Below are 26703 nucleotides of genomic sequence, written 5' to 3'. Positions count from 1 at the left end.
AAAAGAGAGGAAAAGGCGTTGGAATGGAGGAAAGTCTGAATCTAATATGTTAGATCATTATAAATCCATTGTTATGGGTCTTGGGGGGAAGGAGTATGTGAATGGATAGAAAAAAATTACAGTAGGTAGGTGCCTGGTCATGAAGAGCTTTGTGTGTTGGTGAAGAATTTTGAAATCTAAAGTGAAAATTATAGGGACATACAAAAGGATTTTTAAACAGAGGAGACAAATTATATTTACATTTTAGGAACATCATTCTGGCAGCAATTTGGAGGAGCAGCAGAAGCAGGCTAGCCTGAGGGTAGGCCTCTAATTATGATATTACTGCAATATACAGGGAAAGGAGATGAGAACTGTAAGGCAGTAATAGTGAGAGTAGAGAAGGGACAGATTAAAGTGATGTCTCCAGTGTGTCTTCCACACCCTGAATCAACAGTTTTGTGATGCTTGTTCCCAAAATAGGAAATGCAGAACAAAAGAACAGGTTTTGGGGGAGGAGATTATGTTTAATTTTAGACACATTCATTGTGGCATATCCATAGTGGAGACATTTATTCTAAAATTCAGTATATGTGTCTGAAGCCAGTAGAGGGTTCTGAGCTAAAGATAATTCACTTGGGAGTCATTATACCCTGATGACTCCCAAATTAATATATTTAGCTCAGAACCCTCTCCTGGATACTAAAGCCTGGGTTTCAATGAGGAAACAAGACTTTTGGGAAATCTTGACATTTATGAGGCTCCTGGAAGATGATCTCATGCAAGATATTGAAAACAGATGGCCCTTAGTACATTATCTTGTACATCCACATTATCTTTGTACATTTATCTTATAAGTGGTAAGCTCTCAAAAGAGTTTTAAGGGGAAAAGTGGGGGGAGAAGGAAGAAAGGGTGTGTGAAAACGGGTATCTTTAAAAAAGAATACTTTGCGAAGCTATGGCACCAAAGGGAATTTAAGGTAACACATTAGATTCTTTAGCTGTAAGTCTTGGGATCAAATCTGATTTACTTTGGGGATTTCCAAAGGTATTTCAAACCGTCTCTATTATATATTTTGAAAACAATTTTTTCTAGAGTTTCCATAAAGATCTAGTTCAGGATGGTCTTTAAGCCTATGCTGGGGCAGACCTATTTCCTCGGGCTACACAAGAAAACTTATAGGTACTTTAGGAACCACATTCAATTTTCAGAATTATCTGCCTATATTAACTCTGTTTGGCATAAATTTGTAAGCCTATTATTGACCAGGAATTGAACCTAACCCTAAACAAGCAAAAGACAGGGTGACATTAGTGCGATAAGAGTCACATTTACCCTCTCAGGCCCCTATAGTGGTTTGTCGAGGGCTTTGGGTATTAAGGAGAGTACGTGGAAAAATCCAAATTCAAGCCATATGAGAATGTTTATTTAAGAACCTCATACTTTTATTTTCAGTATATAACACTTGATCCCTAATGGACAAGAGAACTCATCTTCCTGGTATAACTATAAATTTATGAGTTTACCTCAAATAGTGCAATATTTTTGCCTCTTCTCAGCTCCTTCCAATTGCATGGATGCCCTCAGATCTCAGCCAACACTCTCTTATTTTGCTTATACATCCCTCTTATGATTCTTTTCTATGTCTTTAAAGATGTGAGATCTGTCTATAATTATTACTTTCTAATGGGGAGAGGGATTCTTACCATGTTTACAAATTAAGCCTTATTGGGCATAACCTAGAACCCTTCCAAATACTGTGTAGATCTAGTTATTGCCTTTACTCATTAGTTTTTTTGGGGGGTTGTTAACATTTATAAGTAAACTTATAAAACTCTCCAGTTCTTTCTCTTTAAGATGGGATTTCTTAATCACAATAAAAAAGAGCTATTTAAAGTAATGGTCACGTCTTTAGACAAGGCAATTGAAAGAAGATATATAGGAGGTGGAAATGATTCAGTGAAAACAAAAGCTCAAGGCTAGTAATTGAAAAGTGGCATTTACTTTTGCTTTTGAATGTAATCCCATCAGACAGTCTTCTGTGTAAAACTGTCCAGTAAGCTGTCAGCAACCAACTTCATACTTTCTCACTGGGTTAGGCTTTCCTTCTTTTTTTTATGATCAGCAGAAGGAATGCTCAATTAACAGTAGAGCTAATATTATAGAAAAAAAAAGTCCAAAGACTAGATTCCTCCATTGAGCCCTAATAAAAAAGCATTGACGAATGGCCAGGCACACACATCTCAAGTTCTTTGGAGTTGGGTTTATTAATAGCAATTCACAGGGATAGGAAGACTAGCAGGAATGGGTGTCCCCCCCCCATCCCCCACCCCTGTTCCCCTTGTACTTTGGGTCAACAAATAGATCTGGTAGCACCAGACATCAGACTGTAGGAGAGGGAGCCCAGTTGTGAGTTGATAATAAACTGTGTGCTTGCCCTGGCATAATCAGGGGCACAATACAGGATCGCATCAGAGAAGTTTGTCCCTGGCCCCGTTTTTCCATCTCAACACCAGGTTGGAAGAACACCAGCTTTTCTCTAGGCCTCATCAGGGGCTGGGACCCCAGCCTCGTGGTGGCAGCTCTGTGCTTTGTGGTCCATGGGCCTGATCCGGCAACTCAGAATTCTGTGGGGATTTCCTGTAGAACTTGACTCCAGCTGTCTCTTTTGTGCTATGCAACTTCCTCTCTGAATGACCAGCCTGTGGCGATCAGTCTCAGACAAATTAACTCTTCCCTCTTATGTCCCACAGTCTCTGTAAGTACCCAAGCAAGTATACAGATTAAGAGGAAGGAATCCTTGGAACATCACAGTTCTTTCATGTTGTAATGAGAGTCACAATGGGACAGCATTATAGCACAAGAGAAACTTGATTGTCAAAGAAATTTCATGTTGGTTTAAAATGTTTTTTTTTTTTTAATAAAGTGCTGATATTTCACTTTGTAGCACTGGCTCCTGAAGAACTGTAACTCTTGGCAAATCAATTTGATAAGCAATTTAAAGTTGATATAACTAACTGTTTATGGATACTTATTAAGTGCCATGCACATAATAAGAAAATGGAGACTGAGAAATTGACTAGTATACCCAGGGTAACATAGCTAATAAGCGGTCAGATTAGGGTATAAGACCAATTTAGTAAACCTGGATCCAAAGTTTACTAAAACCACGACTTGTGACAATACAGAGCCCCACACCTAGATTTATGGTAATTTTCAGGGGTCTTATATTGCAATGGCTTTTTTTAACAACTCTCAATTCCTAAGGTATGTTATCTCTTGTTGACTCTTTGAGTTTTACCCCAAAACACCCACATAAAACATTGATTAAGAAATAGAATTTACTAAACCTAAATGTAAAAAAAAAAAAAAAAGAATTTACTGAGGGTTTCATGGAGGAGTCAGAAAGGATTGATATTACTGTGACACAACTGACTTTAACTGTCAGCATAGGAATTACCATTAAAGAATATCCACCTTTGCCTCCACACTATGAAGAACCTCAAATCATCTCAGTCTCTCTTGCCCTATTAGCTTCTCCTTTTTTCTCTTTCCTTCTAACCTTTCAGAAAACTCCCATTCAGGAGTAGGCAAGCAAGTCAAAAGCAACTTTCTTCTTTCTTGCAAAAAACAAATTAAAAAACAAAGCATCTCTCCTTTTCTTCTGAAGCTTTGGTGTCAGCCAAAGCCAAGCCCCTCAATATCTTATCTTCTAGCCAAAGTAATTATGGATGTATCTACCTCCCTTCCCCGCCCCCTAAAAGCATTCACACTGAAAAATGAATACAAACTTTCTAAGTTTCTAATTTTATGATCAGTAGATGGTATACTCAGTTCACCATAGAGTTTGAGTTCTGACACCCTATGTCAAGCTTCTCTGTATGACTGTCTGAATTGCTCTATCCAATCTCAAAGCCTTTCAGACTGAAGCATTCAAGGAAGGGAGAGAGGAAAAAAGAGGGAAGGCGGGTAGGGAGGAAATGGGGAATGGATGCAGAAGAGGTCTGTTTTTTAACTTCACATCTTTGAAGTCTATTTGCCTGTAGACCTCTGAAATGCAAGTTAAAAGTTTTTTTTTCCCCTTAAAAATACCTCATTCACTACTTTTGAGCTCCTTTGTTCCACATGCTTTTCTTTTGGTTTGACTCAGATAATGACCTTAAAGAGATTAAGAAAAAAAAAACAAAACAAGAAAGATATGTGGTGGGAAGGATGAGACTTTGAGGTAAAGGAGAAGTATTAAGTGCTTTCCTTTAAGTATCTTAGATGGTACAAAATGGATTAGAAAAGAATATTTTTTCAAGTCTTTTTGTTGAGAGTAGGGGAAAAAGATATAGTTGAAACACCTAGCACTCATATGTTGCCAGGTTTTTTTTCTTCCTAAACTATAATTTTTAAAGTACTATAATAAAAGTTCAGATTATTTATTTGTAAAATAAAGGCATTATTTAGTAAAGTCCCTTTCTTACCCATAACCTACTATGGACCATAATCCAAGGCTGTAACTTTCTACCAATAATTTGGGTGGTAATTGTAAAATTATCCATGTTCATTCTTCACATTCAATTTATTTGTCAGTTTGTAAGTAGAAGACTTTTAGTTTGATTAGTCTGTTTCCTTTAATGGATATGTTAAAAATATTTTGGAATGCCCTGTATCAAACTTATTCAGCATAATTAGGTAGTGAAGAATTTGCAGTTCATCAATTGTTTTTATATGTAAAACAGATTATTGACTTTCCAAGAAATATAGGAAATCCTTTAAAAAAGTAAATTACAGCTATTGTAACTCCTACAATAACAAATTGAGTGCTTACTATGCTATCTACTCTAGGTTCCTAAATGCATACAAAATGTATCAGACACAACCCTTGCTCACTGGAGGCTTGCAGCCTGAGGGAAACACACAGTTCATATCATCTGTATGTACAGTGGTCCACAAAGATGCTCTATGAGCAGTGAGGACTTGTATGATTTTGGGAGGGTGCTGACTTTAACCTGGGAAGATAAGTATGGTTGGTTTGGTTGACAGAGAACAAAGAGGCATAGTAGGTAAAATGGTGCAGTATAGAGGTGAGAAACCAGGGAGCCTGCTTAGAAAGTGGCTAGCCATCTAGCATGGCTGGAGTGTAGTTATTCTGGAGCTGATGGCAGGAGGTAAGGCAGGAAAGGTAAACCAAGACCCAGTTGGGAGGTACGGAGGATTTAAACACAGTGCTAAATAGTGGGCACTTTGTTGTGGAAGCCAGTGTTTTACTGAATAATTTCCCCCAAAGACTATGAACAAAGGGTGTGGAAAATGCAGTATATATATTCCTGTCAGGCATTCACAGTATATATTGACACATTAAAGATTCAGAAAAATCCCACAGTAAGGACTTATTTTATCATGTTTAACATAGTACTTCCCAAATTTACTTAACCATGGAAATTTTGCTTCTGGAATCTTTATTAATATGTCGATGGATACCTGTGTTTCATGGAAGACAGTTTGCAAAAAGTTTCAGCCATTACTGTAAACAATTAGAATAAAGAAATGTTTTAAAAAGGGTGAGGGTATGATCAGGTTCATATTTCTGGAAGGAATAAAATATAACCTTCTTTTGATTCAGATAATTTATATATTTTAAGATATTATAGCACATTGAGGCCACTATTATTAACAATAAAGTATCAAAGAATTGGATATATTTAGAAGTGTGGATTGACAAATCTTTCTGGTGAGTAGTATAAGTGATAACAATATCCAGTATTCCAATACAGTGGGGCCTTGACTTACGAGTTTAATTTGTTCCGTGACGGAGCTTGTAACTCAAATTACTCGTATGACAAATCAAAAAGTAAATGAGTGAGACACGTGATGCTGGGCTGATGTTGTGGCGTTCACTGTGACGTTCGCTGCGCCAACTAGCAGTGGGGTATCTGAAGCTGGCTCGTAACCAGAATTTTAGCTCGCAACTCAAAACAAAAAATCGGCTGAGAGACGGCTAGTATCTCGAAAAACTCGCTAGTCGGGACACTCGTAAGTCAAGGCCCCACTGTATGTGGGACGTCTCTGGAGGAATTCACCCTATTTATGACAAAATTAAATGCCCAGCTGTAACCCCAAGCTGATATTTAAAAAGTTAACAATCAGATTATCTAACAAATCCAATAACCATAGACAAGGGAACTTTAGAATTTGCTGAAAGAAATGAAAATGTGTCCCATTGCTGTTAAGGGAGAAGGCAACAGAGAATAAGGAGGACATTTTGGTGCTTTTTAAAAAGATGTTTCTTTTGTGCAGGAAATTTTTTAATTTTTATTTTTATTTCTGGTGAATTGTCCTGAGGTGTCTGCTTTCCTTAAATCTGTCTTTAGTAGTATATGCGGTTTAATTCTGTCAAGGTGAGGACATTTCATGCGAAACCTATACAAATTTTGTCTCTCAGAGCTACCTTTTATAATAAGGCAGTCAGTGTATTATGCCATCCTGCATTTACTAGTAACATAGGCCACTGTTGAGTCTATATTCCAGTAAACTAAGTGGTGCAAATATTTCTGTCCTCTCAAGCTGAAACATTAACTCCAGGTGCCCATATCACTATGTTTGTTTCCCTGAAACTGGCATTTTTAAGCACTTGATATGTGCAGTAGCTAACTTTTGCCACTGCATGACAGTCTACCATTAGTTCCTTTTTTACCAGCAGTGCCATTATTACTGCCTTTAAATCTAATCAGCCCATAGATTTGATTCCACATTCCTATCTTTTGAAGTTCTGTTTTCTGGTATCAAATATAAAAGCCACTCTCTATGGCCCAGATTCGAAGGGTTTTAGGAGAAGGAACTTGAGGTTCCTGCAATTGTTGGAGGAGCAGAGGAGCTTACCAGGGATCTACTTTGAATCTCATAGCACGTGGCTGGACCTGCCTTTCAAGTATGATCTCTCTTTTCTCTATGTCTCAGTGAGTGACAGGGTCTAATTGAGAAAAATAGAGGGAAGAGGATTCTGGGAAATATAGTATTCAGCTTTCCCTCTCAATCAAAGAGTTGGCCATAAGTAATGCAGCACAAGGCATGGAGTGATAGGTTGTACTACATCTGGTAAGGTTCAGAGGCTAAGGTGCACTGGAGTCAGCAGGGTTTGAAAGCATGCTAAAAGATTTGGGGGATTGTTATGGCTTAAAGACTTGGCTGCACGTTGACGTTCAAGCCAGAACAATTAATTCTTGGCCATGCAGGCCCTCCATCATGTATTCCATGATGTATCCCATGACCTACCCTAAAAAACCTGTGCTCAAGGCCTTCTTTTGTTGCTCCAAATGTTAAGCCTCATGTCCCTTTTGCCTAGGAAGCTTCCCCTCACCTCTTCATATAGCAGCCTGCATCTTCTTTTCCAGATCTTACCTCAGAAGCCTTTCCCTCAGAGAGATCTCCTTATACTCCTAGAACTAAATGTTTTTATACGCTATCACAGTCCCATTCCCTTCTGAACTTCTAGCACAATGAACAATTACTTTATTTAAATGAGTTTTTTCTTAATTTTAAGACAAACAACAACAACAAATAAAACCTTAAAGAGAGAAATTTAGTAGTGGTTAGCAGGCCTGTAGGGGAGCCATTTGAGTCATATGATTTTCCAGGACCTAGCAAATTATAATGTTTTGGAAAGCTGCCACTCTGTTTATAAAACACAGATATCCATATGGACAAACATAATTTTCCTTTCAGTCATATGTGTGTATTGTTATTGTGTTCTTAATTTGGAGTTTCAATTAATTGCCATAAAGCCTGGTACATTTGGATATGTCAAGGGCCATATGGTCAAAGTTCTCAAATTGCTAATTTGTTTATTAGTTCATCTCACAAATACTTTATGTGTATCTAGTAGCTCTCCAAATTTCAAGCTACGAAGTCTCAAAGGTATTGAATTTACATAGAAATTAGATAATAGCTGCCATCCTCCTTTGATGCCCACCAGGCTATATTGACAAAGATTATAGCTATAAGAGCTCATTTCATTTACTTTACATTTTATGGAAGAAAGAACAAATAAAACCACAAAAGAACACTGTTTACTCAGAAATTGCTTTCAGAAGCAGTTCCCTATTTGTTAGTACACATTATATTGCTTAGGTTGGTGGGAGTTTGGTTTACAATAATGTTAATGGTGGGGGCAGAACTTCCACCTATGCTACAGATTAAGAGTGTAGTAGACTTTTATTATATGTAGTTATTTCCAAAGACAATGCATGGTAAAGCTGAATCCATGAGGTAAAGATTCTCCTTCTACAGTGGTTAGATTCCATTTTTTTCCCTTATTAAATGGCACTCTATAGATCATGTTTATTTGCAGAATCATGTGTTGTGTTTGTGTAATATCAACCTTTGCTTTGCTATTATTTCTCCTTTATTTTCCACTCATGGCTCAGTGCATGGATTTGTGCACATTGAAAGGAAATTAATTAGAAGAAATATTTTAATATCACTATTTGCCCTTCCTCTATAATAGAAGTGTCAGAGATGAAAGAAAATTAGCAAAATGTATATGAAAATAATATATAAATTAATAAATAAACAACAACATGATATAAAAACAACATTGATAAAAACAATGATAAATTGATTAAACTTATTCTAATATCTCCCTGTATTCCACATTAAGAGTAAAAACACTTTCAGAGTGCTTGACTAATTTCCCTTGTGATGAACTTTACAACTTTAACTTTAATGTCACATGCTCTTCGAACTCCAGAGAAAGCAACATATAACTGACCATGTCCGAAAACAGATTCAGGTAGGAATATTCCTACTCTGTCTAGAGTTTGTTCTTGTGATTTATTAATAGTCATCACAAATGCTGGCATCACGGGAAACTGTCTTCAAATTAATTTAAATGCTAGGCCAGTGTCAGATGGGACAAATCAATTTTGGAATCAGAACAACCCCTTCTTCTGCAGATCCTGTTAATACTTCAGCTTAGATTATGTTAGTTGCAATCTTATAATAATAAATCTAGTACCATTACACAGACCCCATTTACTATTAAGATTTCACAGTAGCATGATGATTGTACCCACTTTCAATTTTAATTTATGACACAGCATTCACGAAGGAGTAATACTATTAAGAAATTCGATGGAAAAATTTTCCTTTTCGGCATCATCCATTGAATCAATGGAATCATCACTCTTTGTACTCTCATAATCAGACCTTGTCCTTTCCCTAGCTTGTCTACATCCTAGCTATTCTGAATGTCCCCCTAAGTTGTCCCCAGCCTCCTTTCTCTTCTTCCAACAAATTAGAGTTTAACAGAGGAATGCATTTAGAGCTTTCATCCTAAGCTCCATCAGACCACAGAAATATCTCTTTGCTTGAGGGCTGAGAGGCCATGCATTTCTAAGACATCATTCTTTGATGACTCCCCCACCCTGCCCCAATACCTGACACAGCAGCCAGCCTATTATCTATAGCTTTCTCTGTCCATGTCCAATTTCACCTGTGGCTCTCTTTGTACCTTCTTGTATCAAGTATTCTTTTAGGAAGTCCTTAGGTTTCTTTCTGGTCTGAATCCCTAAGCTAAGTTATCTTTCTTCATTGGCCTTCTTATTTCCATTTGACCAAACTCCTGGGTCAGTAACAAATTTTAGCAGATGCTTACTATTATTGTATCTATACCTAATTTCATCAATTCAAATTTTATCTATGGAAACTTTATCAGTTAAAATTTTATTTATGGGTAGTAATGACTTTTATAGCTCCTATTTACTATGAACTCCTTGAGTATAGAAATAGTATATTAAATATCTTTATATTTCTCACGGTGTCTTCCGTAGAGCTTTGCAAATAGTAGGTGTTAAATAAAATAAATGTCTAATAAATGACTAGAATTGATATATTTATGACTTGGACTTATAGATGTTTATTGTGTCTACATGGAATTCTTTTATTTGTTGTTGTTATTTCCTTTACTTATTTTTCCGTGCTTAACAAACACTTGGTTTTGACCTTCAGCTTTTCAATATAGATATACAGACTTTCAGGGTTGAGAGAATTGCTCTGTGCCTCATCCTTCAAGCACCAAATTGAAATAAAATACATACTTAGAATAGTCATTTCCTTTCTACTCCCTCCATACTAAGACTGAGGCAGGTAGTGACAGGCTGCACTAGAAAGTTCACTGGGTGCTACAATAGAGTGACATAAGGGGATGTCAGGTGACATAAGTTTGTCTTCCAGGAATTCCACTGCTGGCCCAGGCACAGTGCAGATGCTGCTTGTCTTTGCTGCTCTTACAGCCATGCTCATTTTACAGCAACCAGTTCTCTGGAGAGATTAACAGTGTCAATTTGTCAGGTTTCATAATAAAAACACTTGAAACTCATGCTGATTTTAGCCAGTTTCATAACTCAACAGTGGTATCTATGATGACAGGTAAATTAAGTAAAATAGAAGATTATAACCAAAAGTTGATAATAAAAATAATGAAAGTGAATAAAGTGACTAAATAATTTACCATTTTCATTATCAGCAAGGAAGCAATTATTGATATTGTTTTAGGTATAAGACAAAATTATGGACAAGATTTTATTTTTTTCATAATTTTTGTAGTTTTTCTCAAGATTCTTTACTTCTGTGTGTGTCCACATGCATGCGTGCATGCATACACACAAATGTATTATAACTTAACTTGCTAAAGGTTTTTGAGGATTTAGGTCTTAGGATTCTTTTGAATAGCTGCATAGCACACAAGTTAGGAATTGCATTCTTGGCAGATGTAAGTTAATGGGAAACTAGGTAATATTTCTTTGAATTTACTATTAAAACCCTTTGTGTACTTGTCTGTACCAGTTAGAATTTGTAGCTTCTTGTATATATCAAAGGAAGGGGAAATATTTAAAGAGAAAAAAAAGACTTACTTGGATTCATAATAATATAAACATATAAATACTCTAAATGAATAAAAGCTTCTTAAATACTAAAGTAATACATTATATCATACTAGAGGCCTGATGCATGAAATTCATGCAAGGGGCTTGGCCCTTGCAGCCCTGGCTGCCTTGGCGGCCCTTGCAGGCCCAGCTTCATCCAGAATGTCACCTCTGGAATGTCGTGCGGACAGTTGTTCTGCTATTCAGTCTAATTAGCATATTAGCACTTTATCATATAGGATGCTTTAGTTTAGTTCAATGTAAGCTTGAGAGGAACAATGGTACTCCTCCCTCCCTCCCCATATTAAAAGTGTCTATGGAACTTAATCAGATTAAATATATTTAAAGAAGTTACTTAGGTATATTTCTGTGAATGTCTGAACATCAGGGATAAATAACTATCAGGACATTTTAAAACAATCTGTATAAAGAACTGATAATCAGTTTAACCCCAGATTTCTTTCTCTTCAATAGTATAATGTACTGAGAGTTCTGATGGAATGTGGTTTCACACATAGAATTCCACACCCACCCAAACTACCAACCAAAGATAAGGAAACAAATTAAAATTTCTATATTGTGCAAGAATTCAAAAACTCTTTCTTCCACTATCCTTTCCATAGGGGTGTGGAAGGGGAGAACTACTTCAGTACAAGGTGGGGCAAATGTAGATTTACAATTGTTTGTATAGAAAATAATATAATAATTAATAATTACATAAGAAGATACTCTGTGTTTTACATACTTACAACTGTAAACTTACTTTTGTTCCACCCTGCATTATTTTAGGAGCAGGACATTTTTTAAAATTGCAAGAAAAAGAAAGAGTATTTGCCAGGAATCAAAACTATACTCAATCCTATATAATAAAAGCCTAATATGCTAAGTGTTCGATTGTCTGGTCATCTGCTCAACCAATCAAAGCATAATATGCTAATGATATGCTAAGGCCGCTCAACTGCTTACTGTGACGTACACTGACCACCAGGGGCAGACAGTCAACTGATCGACCAGTTGCTATGATGTACACCAGGGGGCAGATACTCTGACTGGTAGGTTAGCTTGCTGCTGGAGTTTGGCTGATCGGGACATAGCAGGACAGATTGGCCATGACCTGGAGCCCTCCTGTGGTCCCTCCCCAGCTGGCCAACCTCCTACATCCCTCCCCAGCCCCGATCATGCACCAGTGTGGTCCCTTGGCCTGGCTTGCACCCTCTCGCAATCCAGGACCCCTCAGGTGATGTTGGAGAGCTGGTTTTGGCCTGATCCTGCAGGCCAGGCCAAGGGATCCCACTGGTGCATGAATTCGTGCACTGGGCCTCTAGTAGAATAATAAAAAGAAATCCCAGGATGACAGATATGCAGCAATTCTAGAAAGCAATCAGTTCAGATTAGAATGTGAAGTCAGAAGGCTTCTTTAAGACTGTCTTTCAAAAAGAATAAGATACTATTTCTTAATGGATAATATGATTAAGTACATAGTGGAATAGAAATATCTATTGCAACAAGAGAAGAGCAAATTGAAGTTCAAATAAAAGAAGCAAATATACAAGAAAGTCATGGAAAAATATGTAGCAAATGAAATATGAGCACTTGGAGGAATAAAGGGAACAAGAATCCATTTGATCTTGATTTGTGTAACATTCTAAATAGCTGCAGGGATTTAGTGCATTTGCCTTTTTCTATGGGTCTACTCAATTAACTAGTTTTAGAATTAATAGTTATTACATAATCATCATGTTGTAAATGCTAGTTATTAGGTTCTAATTTTACAAATGAAGCACTGAGATTTTAATTATATTTACAGGATGGGATGTGAATATTCTAAACCTTGACAATATGCATGTGATGATAAAGCTGACATGGGTCAGGAGGTAGAGACATAGGATTAGTGCAGAGTGGTACTTAATAAGATGTTAAGAAACAATGGCTAAAGTTGAAAGAGCAAGTAAAAACTTTAAGTTATATAACTTTTTACAGATAGTCAATGAAGAATTAAAAATTGAAAATTTAACCAATACATCTAGATAGTGAGGAGTAGGGTAAGGAGCAGGAAAAATGGGAGTGATATATGGGAACTAGAGGCCCAGTGCATGAAATTCCTGTACTGGGGGGGGGTGCCCCTTAGCCCAGCCTGAACCCTCTCCAATCTGGGACCCCACAGGGATCGGGCCTAAATGGCAGTCGGACATCCCTCTCACAATCTGGGACTGCTGGCTCCCAACCGCTTGCCTGCCTGCCTGCCTGCCTGCCTGCCTGATTGCCCCTAATCACTTCTGCCTGCCAACCTGACCACTCCCTAACTACTCCCCTGCCAGCCTGATTGACGCCTAACTGCTCCCCTGCTGGCCCAATTGCCCCCAACTGCCCTCCCCTGCCAGCTTGGTTGCCCCTAATTGCCCTCTCCTGCAAGCCTGGTCCCCCCTAACTGCCCTCCCTCCCCTGAAAGCCTGGTCCCCCCCCAACTGCCCTCCCCTGCCAGCCCGGTCACCCCAACTGCCCTCTCCTGCTGGCCTGATTGCTCACAACTGCCCTCCCCTGCCAGCCATCTTGTGCGAGGGTGTGACAGTCAATTTGCATATTACCACTTTATTATGTAGGATTAGTTCTTAGCCAAGTCAATCAGTACCATACCTGATTCATAAAGAGATTAAGTGGATAAATTTGATAAACCAAGTATGATGTTAATTTTATGTGTCAACTTGACTGGCCATGGAGTGCCCAGATATTTGGTCAAACATTATTCTGGGTGTTTCTGTGAGGGTGGTTTTTTTTTTATTTTTTTTATAAGATTAATATTTAAATTGGTAGACTGAGTAAAGCAGATGGCCCTCTCTAATGTGGGTAGGCCTTATCCAATCAGTTGAAGTCCTGCATAGAACAAGAAGACTGATTCTTCTCTGAGTAAGAGAGAATTTCTCCTTCATGACTGCCTTTGAAATGGGACTTTGACATTTTCCTGTCTTTGGACTCAAACTGAGATGTCAGCTCATCCTGGGACTTGTGCCTGTCAGTCTTCAGACTGAAATTAAACTATCAGCTCTCCTAGGTCCTCCACTTGTTGACTTACCTTGCAGAACTTGGGACTTGTCAGCCTAATCATGTGGGCTAATTCCTTATGATAAGTTTCTATCTATCATCTATCTATTTTGTATACAAATGCTATAAAGCAATGGCTATATGAGGTTGGGGAAGGTGTGACAATTGCTGTCACTGTGAGTAGATGTCTGTTAGGAATGTTCCATCTTAGACTCCAGGACTCACTGGTCAGGAACATGCCACATGGCATGTGAAAGGGATTTATTATGAGCGTACCTTATACCCCCGATTCTTCCTGCCCTAAGCTGGCATTGTGTCATCTTACACATCTTACACAAATGTCTACTTTTCTTGTATCCAGCCACAATTCCATTAGCCTTGATCCTATAGAGTCAGGTGTTAGAAAATCCCAGTTGTGATAAAACATTTTAAGATACTATTGAATTCCTTTTAGTAAAAGACTATAAAATTCAGGGTGAAAAGATTGTTACAAGTATGAATAATAACAGCTGAATTTTTACTACAAAAGTATAGTTTTGAGTAGCTAGCTTACCGAAACACAGTAAAAGATTATGTATGTCTGTGGTGCTAATTCCTCAAGATATCAATCATTCTACTCTCAAATTCCTTCTGACAATACTTCCTGTAGCTAGATTTTTGTGCCCTTTCTTATTTTAAACCAGAGGCCTGTTACACGAAGAGATTCGTGCAATAGGCCTTCCATTCCCCTGGCTGCTGGCACCAGTTTTCCTCCAGCACCCGGGACCCAGGCCTTCACTCTGGCTGGGCTCTGGCCGGAGCCGGCCCCGGGGCCACGACGCCTCGCTGCTCCGGCCCCCAGGCTGTCAGGCTTTGCTCCACGCTCGGAGACTATGTATGCAAATTAACCACCATCTTTGTTAGGTTAATTTGCATACTCTCCTGATTGGCTGGTTAGTGTAGCAAAGGTATGGTCAATTTACATGTTTCTCTATTATTAGGTAAGATGACAAAGTGAAACCGACTATGAAAAAGAAGACTGTTTGTTTAAATAGGTAAGTATGGTAGCACTGATTTTATTTCATGGTGATATATCTGTTCTAGGTAGAATAGTCACATGATCTAATAAAAAATTCATACTGAATGCAAGATCCTTTGAGAATTCATGAGTTATTACAAATGAAAATATTGCTTTGGAAATGTTACTATTCCAGTTCCCTATTTTTCACATGTTGGAAAAAAAGATATTTAAGAAATAGAGTAAATTAGTGTAAAATTTTGCCAAGTGAATCCTATTTGAACAATCAAGCTTCCTCTAATGTTAATATTTTACATAACTGTGATACATTTGTCAAGACTAAGAGATTAACATTGGTACATTACTATTAACTAAACTCCAGAGTTTACTTGGATGACCCAATATTTTTCACTATGTCCTTTTACTTTTCCAGGATCCATTCAGGAATATTTCATTGAATTTAGTTGTTATGTTTTCTTAGGAACCTCAGATCGGTGACAGTTTTGTAGTCTTTTTTTCCCCCCTTGATTCTCTAATGAGATTTACCATGTACAATATTTAGTTGGCTTATAAGCTCTTTATTTACCAAATAGTCAAAGAAGATGTTTTTGTTTTTGATTTTCAAATCTCTCTATCCCTAGAGAGAGTCAAATTCCTTTGCACTCACTCAGGTAAATGTAGTTTGTTTTGTTTTATTTGTATGTGTGTTAATTTTATCATTCTCAACCATGCTCATATTCCCCCCCAAGAAATGTCTGATTCTCAGCTCAACTATGAAATAGTGGAAGGCTTTCTTATGTTTAAAGTTGTGGACCAAAAGAAAATTTTTTCATAGAGGAAAAAAAAAAAAGCTGTCTCCTGAAAAAATTGGTTGTCTTTTTTTTTTACAATTGTTGAAGTCTACCCCAGAAAATAGTGAAAAAAAAAGTAATGTAGAGAGCTGTCAAACAGAATTTGATTGTGGAGATAAATCTCCATTCCAATGAAAGGTTAGTGTTAATCAGTTGAAATTGTCTAACAATCTGCTCAGACATTATCTGACTCCAGTTGCTGTAACATTAGAGAACATGTGGTGATATTTATACATAGAACTATGGTATTTTTATAAATGGCTTAAATAGAATTCTTTGTGCCTTGGCTTATATTTGGCATAGTACAGGCCAGTCATCACAGCCCACACATTTGCTAAATGGGCACCTTGAGCCAGTGGTTCTCTTTCCTTGATGAGGATGTGTTTAATGAACCTTTATTTCTTTACTACACTTTCAAAAAATGTGTGACTTTTTTTTTTCCACGAAGTTAAACAACAAACAATTAGTTCCCTTCCCCTGCCCCACCCTCTGGGAAATGGGCAACATTACTGTTAACATGAAAACCAGTAAATGATTCAGAAATACTACCTTGATGATAATGTGGCATTATTCCCCATGCAAAGACACCATTGATTTCCTCAATGGGACTAAGGATTGGATAAAATAAAGTCCTGGGTCTGAATCAGTCAATAAGGCATGTTTTGTTTTATTTTTTGTTAATTCTCACCTGAGGATATTTTTTCCATTGGATTTTTAGAGAGAATGGAAGGGAAGGGGCGAGACAGAGGGAGAGAAACATCTATTGGCTGCCTCCTGCACATGTCCCAGGTAGGGTGGGGACCAAGCCTGCATCCAAGGTATGTGTGTCCTTGACCAGAATTGAACCTGAGACCTTTTAGTCCGCAGGCTGGTGCTCTAACCACTTAGCAAAACTGGCTAGGGCAATACATCATGTTTTGTTCACATGTGATCCAGAGGAAGATTCAGTTGAAATTAGCCATAATTGAGTAACATGAGAGTAATATTGTTTAATTTTTATAAGAAGTAAACTCATATTTCATTTTGCCTTAATAATTGTTCTGTGTTAAGTAAATCTAAACTTCACATTGACACAAACAAATTGATACAAAGAAAGCTAGGAAATCATGTCTTCAAATACAGCATGTCTAGGATACTTTAACCATTTTTTTTTCAATTCAATCAACACGCATGTCCAATAACTTTGAGTTTCTCCTTGCATAAGTTTCCTTCTAAGGAGGTATATTTACTCTTCTCTGCTATTCCATGTTCCTTATTAGGTAAGTGTTTTATGTTTAGCCAATAAATATTTTATTTTGGAATTTTAAGTGAATGCCTAATGTCATATCCTGGGATTTGGTGAGACATGTGTATAGAGTGTGATTCAGAATTACTGGACTCACTCACTGAAGTTGGATAAGCACTGAGGTAGCTGATAACCTGCAGAGCTCACTGGTTATGGGATCCATTTGGTGATCAGACACAATATCTAAGGGTTTCAGCAATTTCTGGCCACAATTCAACTAGCAGTGGGGTAATTACAGGAAGCAGTGTATTGGGCAGGAGTGGGCAGGGAGAGGTCAATGAGGGAAAAAGGAGGCACAAGTAAAACTTTCAACAATGAAGAATTAAAAAAAAAAGTAGTGTGTTATTATAGCAAAAGGATCCAGTTCAGTCAGAGTAAATTTTATGGAAAGGGAGCTACACTTAGATTGAAGATTAATTTAACAAATAGTTGTGTCTAAAAAGTTCATACTTGGACACAAAAGCCACAATTATTATTGGCACATTGAGTAGTAGGTTATTACATGGGAACTCAAAGACGAATAAATTCAAGTATAAGAATTAAGGTTCATTAGAAGAGATTAGGAATTGAGAAAAAAGTAGGAATCTATTTGTCATATCTGTAGAGCATGTGTTAGTTCAGGATCTCTGAGTGACAGATGTCAAGGCAGAATTAAAAGTTCAAGAATTTTATTAGAAGAAATGGCTGTGTGAGAGAAAATGGAGGAGGGAATTGCAAAAGTCTGTGGTAGCCATTAGATCCAATGTAAATCTGATCCTGAAGGGGAAAGGAAGAGACGGTTGGATGGGAACTCCTTAGTCTGCCATACAACCTAATATACGTTCCACAAGACCATTGGGAATCCTCAAGTCAGCGACAACAGTAGGAGGCTCCCTATTTTCACGAGAAGGGGCCTGCCCAATGCCCAGTCACTGGTTTGTAGGAGCCTGTGGGAGAGCCTGGCCTTCATGTCAGGGTGGCAGTGGGTCTCAGAGCACAGCAACTAAGACCCTTGGTTAGTTACTCTGTAATTGGAGGACGAAGAAGCACATCTCTATAGCTACTTCTGTATATTTCCTCAGGAGTGATTTGATGCTCACTCCCAAACCATAGAACTGTGACTCTGACTTGATTTGGTTTTAGACACTGGAGACAGAATTAATTCTGTAAAGGGGAATTAAGGATCTACCTGGGAAGAGAAGAATGAATCTGGAGGTATGAACCAGTTTGAGATTGTCAGCTACTTAGGCTTGTCAAAAGTTTCTTAGCTTTAGTTTTCTATTTTAGTTTCCATTTTGCAACTCATTATCCAGTGTTATTTAAGATGTAACCAAAAGTTCCCTTCCTGTTTTATTCTGTTTCACCTCAATATCAAGATATCCTGTATAGCATATTCGCATATGCACACTTCTTTTTCTGTATCCCCCTTATAAGATATATTTTCTAGGCTTACATTTTCTCATAAAAGAAGATTCAACCTTTTTATAATACACAGTGAGGGGAGAACACTGTTCTCTACAGCTAACTTTTATTATAGAGATTTCATGATCAATATATAACTTATTTGTGTCATTTAATTCTCACATACCATTTTTGGTCGCTATTATAATGCAATATTTATGTAAGTTAAATATTAATAAATAAAACCATGATGTCAAAATAGAAGGTTCCAATATGATTTACCTTAAAGGTTATCAGCTTTTCTAGCTCCATTTTCTTTTATCATCATACATGGGAAGAATAATAAGAAAATACAATTTCTCATTGGCACAATAATGCCCAGAATTGCCTTGAGTAATGCTGAGAGTGAATGGGCTTCTGCTGATTTTTATTCATAGGTTACAGTGCTGTAATGTGAAAAGTCTTAAGCTATATTTGAGATGAGGCCTTGTAAGGCCTTGGTGTTAGAAAAATACGTCATTTATGTGTTCATGGTTCCCACTGACACTCATATTGCTAAATTGATTTTCTTAATGAATTTTCCTGTTTAAAACTTTCTCTTTGATCCTTTTCAATTGGCGTAGCTATTCTGTGTTTTTTAAAAGCTAATATAATTTGGATTTAATGAGCCAGTTCTAAAAGTTACCTACTGAGTCCTCAGAATGCTCAAGATCATGTTTTCTTGGTGATTTAGCTGATGCTGAGGGTGATATCACATGAAGTACTTCTGGGGGTGGGGGGACTTCTTCTGACGTCCCAAGAAAAGGAGAATTTTCTGAGTCTTGCACAGGAGAACAAGCGATTTTTATTTGTGTGGAATTAAATCCCTGTGTTTCTAAAGTCCCATTTCCCTTAGTCTGGTCATAGAAGAAGTGTAGCTGGGGTTTCAGCAAAGCTAGAAGCAAAGCCAGTGACCAAAATTTCCTTTCCATATTGGAGACAGGTCCTTTACAGCATCAGGCCAGTTGTAGTCCATTAGTCCATTGTGTGTGCGTGTGTGTGTGTGTGTGTGTGTGTATGTGTGTGTTGGGGGGATGGGGGGGAGGGATGGTCTGCATGGCCATGGGCCACATGGGAGAATGCCATGAAGCCAAGCATGAGCCATGAGCCATGAGCCAAGAGCCAAACATGCTAAGAGGAACCAAGAGAGTGAACTTCTTTGTTCAGGGGATTATATATCCCAAATTTCTGCTTGCAGTGGCCATGCCCTTCTGACCAAAGACTTCTTCCCAGGTGTGAACCCACCTTCCCTAGTCATCCCAGCTTTATTGGGCATGCGTCTATCTTCCCCTTTTCTAGCCCCCCCCCCCGTGTTTTACAGGAAACATGCCTATAATGTCTGGCCTTCTCTTTGCTCCTTTACTATTAATATTTAGCTAATTACAATGGCATCAAGAGGACATGAAAGAAGAGTTGATGTAAAAAGGCATTGAAAATGTGTTGGTAAGTTTTAGTTGACACAGACTCCTAACTGAAGGTTGTTCTCTAAGTTCCCTGCTAAGGCATAGGCTGACATCCATGCTCTTCCCTTTTTTTTTTTTTTTTTTACTCAGAGTTCTGAGGAAGAAGAATGAGAAGAGACAGCACTAGAGCAGGTGATAAATAAGTCCGATTTTTAGTGGATAATAATCTGTTATCCACACCAACTTTTATCCTCCAAGAAAGGTACAGCAAGGGTATATCAGTATATGTACACTTTTACTTTTAGACAGTTTGGAGAACAAAGGATAAAAATAGCATATTTGGGGAGGTTTACATATTTTCAAAGTCTTTAATAGTTCTACCAGTCAGGGTCTTGATCCTCTATGAATTAGTATTCCTTAGATTTGGGGCTTTTGGCTTCTGGAGAGCATCTTAGCAACTGTTCTTTCTGACTTTGCCTTAATTAAAGACGATATCTTTGCCATCAAAAACCTTTCTTGTGTTGCTTTACCTCCCAAACTGAAAATACAATTGGGTTTTAGGGTATATTTTATGCCAAATAATTGGTGTCTTTTCTCTTAAGTCAAAGATTTGCACTCCTAAGGACTTATAAAGTGGATGACATTCAGTTCACTAGAGTCTGCTCAATTCACAGAAATACACCATGGTAGATTGTTACAACAATGAACACAATAAATCACAACCCCAGTGTCCATGCACCTTTGCATTGTGAATTCGCTGTTTCTGAAGCAAGAGGTGGAATTTGTTTCTATGCACTGTAAGTTAGGGCTGGCCTGTGACTTGCTTTGACTTACAGAGTTTGACGCAAGTGACATAAAGTTCTTACCGCTTTTATTCTTACCTTACTGGAACCTTGAAACCACCACCCTGTGAAGAATTCAGACTACCCTATTGAGGATGAGAAGCCAAATACAGGAAAACCAAAGCTTCCAAACAGGTTGCCAGCACCCCATGTAAGTGAAGCCACCTGGGTCCCCAGTCTCAGTGGAGCTGCCAAATGACTACGGGACACATGAATGATCCCAAGTGAGACTGAAAGAAATGCTCAAATTGGCAATGGAATTGTGAGAAATAATAAATAATTGTTATTTAAACTAACTTTTAGCGTTTTTGTTGTTGTTCTTGTGTTTTTTTGTTTGTTTGTTTTTTTTATATTGCAAGAGATCAGTGAATCAACCAGGGTAGAGGATAATCAAGGAGTACAGCTCTCAACTCCAGAGAATCTCAGACTGAAATATAATCCAAATGTCCACTACATAATTGTAAAATTTCGTTGTCTCATGTTTCCTTAACAACTTGTGTGATTCTGGATTCTGTTCAATGGCACACCTATGTTTATTTTACCCAGAAATGTTTATTTTAAGAATTTGTCTATCTAAAGATAATGGATGCTCAAGAAGGATATGTTTTATTTATCTTGTGGAAACATAACATTTGGCATACCAGTTAGTATCCTAGTTTGAATAATATAGTATCTCTAACATCTAGATATTAAAATGCAAAGTACTGGCAAAGAAGGTGATTTTAATGTTCCATTCCTGTAGTTTTGCCTGAATGTTGTTTCTCTCATTATTTGTATTGTGATCAGCTTTTTTGCAGCTTCTTCTTTGCATCCTTGAATAAGAATGAGTCTTAGTTATCTAATTATGGACAGTGTTCATAAGAGACCCCAATGAAAGCCTCCAAACTTGGTTTTGGTCAGTTCTCTATAGGCTTAAGGCTTTGTATTTTGTTGGAAAAAAAGGTGACCTTTTCATCTTTGTTCTGGTAAAATAAATTAAGTTTTTGCCTAGCAACCAGTTTTCCCGTCAGCTTCTTAAAGCAGGCAGGGTTGCTAAGTAAATTGTTTACAGATTTTTAGAAGAGACTGGACTTACCTAAACATATTCTGAAGTTTGAAAAATCACCCTGGAAACATTAGGGATACAAAGAAAATGTCAGGGAGTGACCTGATATTCTTTTAAGCCAGTTTGCCCTACTTCTTTTGTTATAATATTGAAATAAATCCATACTGGTTTATAAGTAGCCAGTGCTCTGATCCAGAGGGTGTTTCTCACCCCTAGCTGTTTTATTCGCTTTCCTGAGCCAACCTCTACCCTCCGCACCTGAAAGATTGGATATGGAGCCATAAGGCTCTCCTCTGGAACTCTGCTCCAGCCATTCTGGTTGCAAAACATTTTTAGTATCACCCTGGAAATGACCATACTATGCAGTTCACTTTATTTTTTATCAGAGTAATTGGGAGAACAGACAAAAAGAAAGTATAAAATAATAAAAAGCATAAAACTATCAGTAAAGGGGCCTTTTTGTGTTATGACTTTAGGCCTAACTGGCTAAATAGCATTAATCTGCTGTATCATGTCCACATCTGAACCATGAAGACATTGATCTATATAATCTCAAAAGCCAGGATTAGTACAAATAATTTTATTATTCTAGATAACAATCTCCATCTTCAAGTAGAATTACATCCTAATTTAGAAAATATGTAGTATTTAAATAAAATAAAGCTCAAATTACAATGCCAGTGGGTTACATAAAAGGCAACAAAATAAGCAGAAAGAATATGAAAACAGAGGCTAATTATAAACCTTTGAGAGCAAATCAGAAAGCTTTCATAGGCTGTTGAAAGGAAAAGAAAGTTATTGTACATTGTTTCTTTTTTGAAGGCATATGGCTCCAAGGTTATTTTATATTTGAATTTATTAAGAACTAATTATAAAACTATAAATTTTATTAGAGTTTAATTTAGTAATAGTATGTGACTCTCTTCTGGAAGTGAGATGATGAATTTTATAGCTACCACATTCTTATGAAATATTTAGAAACAAAACAGTGTATCTTGCTTATTATAAATTTTTGACGGAAGGAATAGCTCCTGATTAATATAAAGTAATAGTGATGACTAAATAAAGTTTTATTTAAAAAGATTTGAGGCTGGTTATCAGCAAAATGGCAAGCTAGGAAACTCCTGGTTCTTATTCCCCCACAGAAACATCAATAAACAACTAGGGTTTGAAATTGGCTGAACTAACTTTACAGGAGTTTAGAAAACAGTCAAGGATCTGCAGAAACCAATTAAGGAAAAAAATGCCTACAGAATGGTAGAAAATTTTGTGACATTTTTAGTCAATATTTCTCCCCCTCATCCCTGGCATGGTATGGCTTTGGTTTGTTTAAAGTGGCAACCCAGTTCCTAGTTGTCTGCTACATTAATCTGTTCAGGCCGCCCTAACAAAATATCATAGTCTGGGCAGCTCAAGCAACGGAAGTTTATTTTCTCACGGTTCTAGAGGCTAGAAATCTGAGAGCAGGGTGCCAGCATGTTCAGGTTCTGGTTTGTAGACAGCTGCCCTTTCTCTGTGCCCTCACAAGGAAAAGAGAAGGAACAAGTTCTCTGATATCTCTTCCTATAAGGATACAAATTCATATTCATATTTTCATCTCATTCTAATTACCCCCTAAAAGTCCCACCTCAAAATACCATTGCATTGGAGGAGGGGGTTAAGGCTTTAACACATAAATTTGTGAAGGACACAAATATTCAGTTCATTACACCTACCTGGAACTGGAAGGAGCAGAGCAAATCTTATTTGCAGCATTCTAGCCGGTCTGGGGACTGTCTGGGGTCTGCCTGAAAAAGTGGTCTCTGTTGCTCCTAACTAGGCTCTCAGGTAGAAAAAAGCAGTGGGCATTGCTAGTGAAATCTACAGAGACCCTACAGATTTTCAAACTCCTGGGATGAGATTATAGGTGGGGAATACAATAGATTATCTATGGCCCTGAAGAGAAGCTGCAATGAGATTCTTTGTGAAGTTAATACACTAAAAAAAATATCTGGGAATACAGGGGAATGGAGATAATACACACAGGCCTGGGTAAGATGCATGCTTAGAAAAGACATGAGCTGAACCCGAGATTTGGATACAGCTGTACCTGCAGGACTGTCCTGGCACATAACAAGTCTGCAAACACTGAGAGAGTTGTCTGCTTTTTCATATTCCCAATTATCAAAAACAACAAAAATAATTCACAAGGCTTACAGAGGAACAGGAAAACACTCTTTATTCAAAGGAACAAAATAAATTTTCAGAAACCACCCCTGAGGAAGACATTGTATTAGACAAAGACTTTAAATCATTGTCTTAAATATGCTCGAAGAGTTAAAGAAAAACATGGACAAAGAACTACATGAAATTAGGAAAACAATATATGAACAAAAATATAAACAAAGAGATACAAGTTATAAAAAAGGAACTAAACAGAAATTCTGGAGCTGAAAAGTAATATAATTGAATTAAAAAATATTACATGGATTCAGCAGTAGATTTGAGTAGGTACAGAAACATTTAGCAAACTTGGAGACAGGATAATTGAAATTACTGAGTCTGAAGAACAGGAAGAAAAGAGATTAAATAAAAGTGAAGAGAGACTAAGGAACTTGTGATACACCATCTAGAGAATCAAGGAAAAGGGAAAGAGAACAGGGCAGAGAGGTTATTTGAACAAATAGTGACTGAAATATCCCACATTTGAGGAAAGATATGAGTCTACAAATCCAAGAAGTTCAATGAACTTCAAGTAGTATAAACCACAAGAGACCACATTGATTCACTTTATAATCAAACTGTCAAAAGCCAGAGATAGAGAATGTTGAAAACTGCAAGAAAGGAGCAACTTGTCATATACAATAAAGTTATTAGAAAATTTCTTAGCTGAAATCTTGCAGGACAGAAAACAATGGGATGATATAGTTAAAGTGCTGAAATAAAATACTTTCAACCAAGAATTTTATATCTGGCAAAACTATTCTTAAAAATGAGGGAGAAATTAATATATTATCAGTTATACAAAAGCTGGGGCAGTTCATTACCATTAGATCTTCCTTGCAAGAAATGCTAAAGGACATTATACAGTAACTTGTAGTCATATGAAGGATATTAGGATTTCCAATAAAGGTTAACTGTGTAAACAAATATAAAACACAGTGTTATTATAATTTTGGCTTATAACTCTACTTTTAATTTTCTACAAAAGACAAATGCAAAAGAATAATTATTAATCAATGTTAGTGGGTACACATTGCATGAAGATGAAATTTGTGAATCAATAATCTACAGTGGATGGAGTTATATAAAAGTAGAGTTTTTGTATGCCATTAAAGTTAAGTTGGTTTTCATTCAAATTAGATTATTACAACATTATAATGTTATATGTATCTCACCACAAATAAAATAGATAATATTATGTTATTCTATATAATAAAAGCCTAACATGCAAATCAACCAAATGGCAGAACAACCGGTTGCTATGATGTGCACTGACCACCAGGGGGCAAACGCTCAATGCAGGAGCTTCCCCCAGCCTGCAAGCCCCAGGCCAGCCAAGGCGGATACCAGTGGGGACCCCCGATTGCTCTGCCAGTTGCCCCACAGATCGGCCCTGATCACCGGCCAGACCTAGGGAACCTACCCGTGCATGAATTTCATGCACTGGGCCTCTAGTATATAATATAATAACCATTCACAAAATGTGTAATATAATAATCACAAAGAAAATATGGAATATACACTAAAGAAAATTAGATGGAAATAAAAATGTGCCACTTATATTAAACTAGAGGCCTGTTGCATGGATTCGTGCATGGGTGGGGTCTGGCTGGTCCTCCCCAATTGGGCCGATTGTGCCCAGCCAGTGGGGGGTGGGGGGAGACACGGGAAGGTGGCCAGTTGGCCCCACCCCCAATCAGGGTAGGGGGGTCGATTGGGGTCAGGGGCCGTCTGGGGAGTTGGGGCCACAGGTGGTTGGCTGGCCCCTGGTTGAACTCCCAGGTAAACTCCCAGTTGAGGGGACAATTTGCATATTAAACTTTTATTATATAAGATACCTAGAATAGTCAAATTCATAGAGACAGATATAGAATAGTTGTTACAAGGAGTTGGGAGCAAGGAGGGTTATAGGGAGTTATAATAGGTATGCAATTTTAATTTGGGGTGATGAAAAAGTTTTAGAAGTGGATAGTGGTGATGATTGCACAAAAATTTGAATTTAGTTAATGCTACTAAATTATACATTTAAAAATTGTTAAAATGCTAAATTTTATGTATATTTTACTATGATTAAAAAACAATACAAAGACATGAAATGTTGAGAAATCTAAAAATAAAAGCCATTATTTCTGGAATATTTATAATGAATGCCACTGGCTTCATAGTTTACATAGTATTTAACATGCACACAACTCATTCAATTTAATAATTCTATCAGGTAAATGTTTTATCTTGAGTAAAAAGCTAAGTAAATAAATCAGGCTCCAAAAGTTAAATATGTGTCTAAAGACAATGGAGAATAGTGAAAAAGATGAGATTTAAATTCACATTGGTGAGTAAAAACCCATTCCTTCTGTAATTTCATTGAAAAGAGAAAGAAATTAAAGGTGGGTGTTTAGAAAATTTATGATAAACTATGAAATTAATACGTTATTTGAATGCTTAGCAACAAAGTATCAGCATGTCATTAGTAATCCTAAATGTTTGCATGTGGGATAATTATTATTGTAAAATAATCTAATTTACTTTTTGAAATAAAAAATTTATTGATAAAATTGGCTTTACGCAAGACAACTGTAATTCACAATTTGATTTTTACTTATAGGGAATTGACATCTTTATTGTTGTGGCAGAGGCTCACAGATATAAAATCTCTTCCTCTTGTCTGTACAGTTAGTTATTCTTCCCAGCCTCTTTTGTGACTAGAAATAATCACATGATGGAGTTCTA

Source organism: Myotis daubentonii, chromosome 1, assembly GCF_963259705.1.
Source record: "Myotis daubentonii chromosome 1, mMyoDau2.1, whole genome shotgun sequence".
NCBI lineage: Eukaryota > Metazoa > Chordata > Mammalia > Chiroptera > Vespertilionidae > Myotis > Myotis daubentonii.
Note: the sequence above shows the minus strand (reverse complement) of the source record.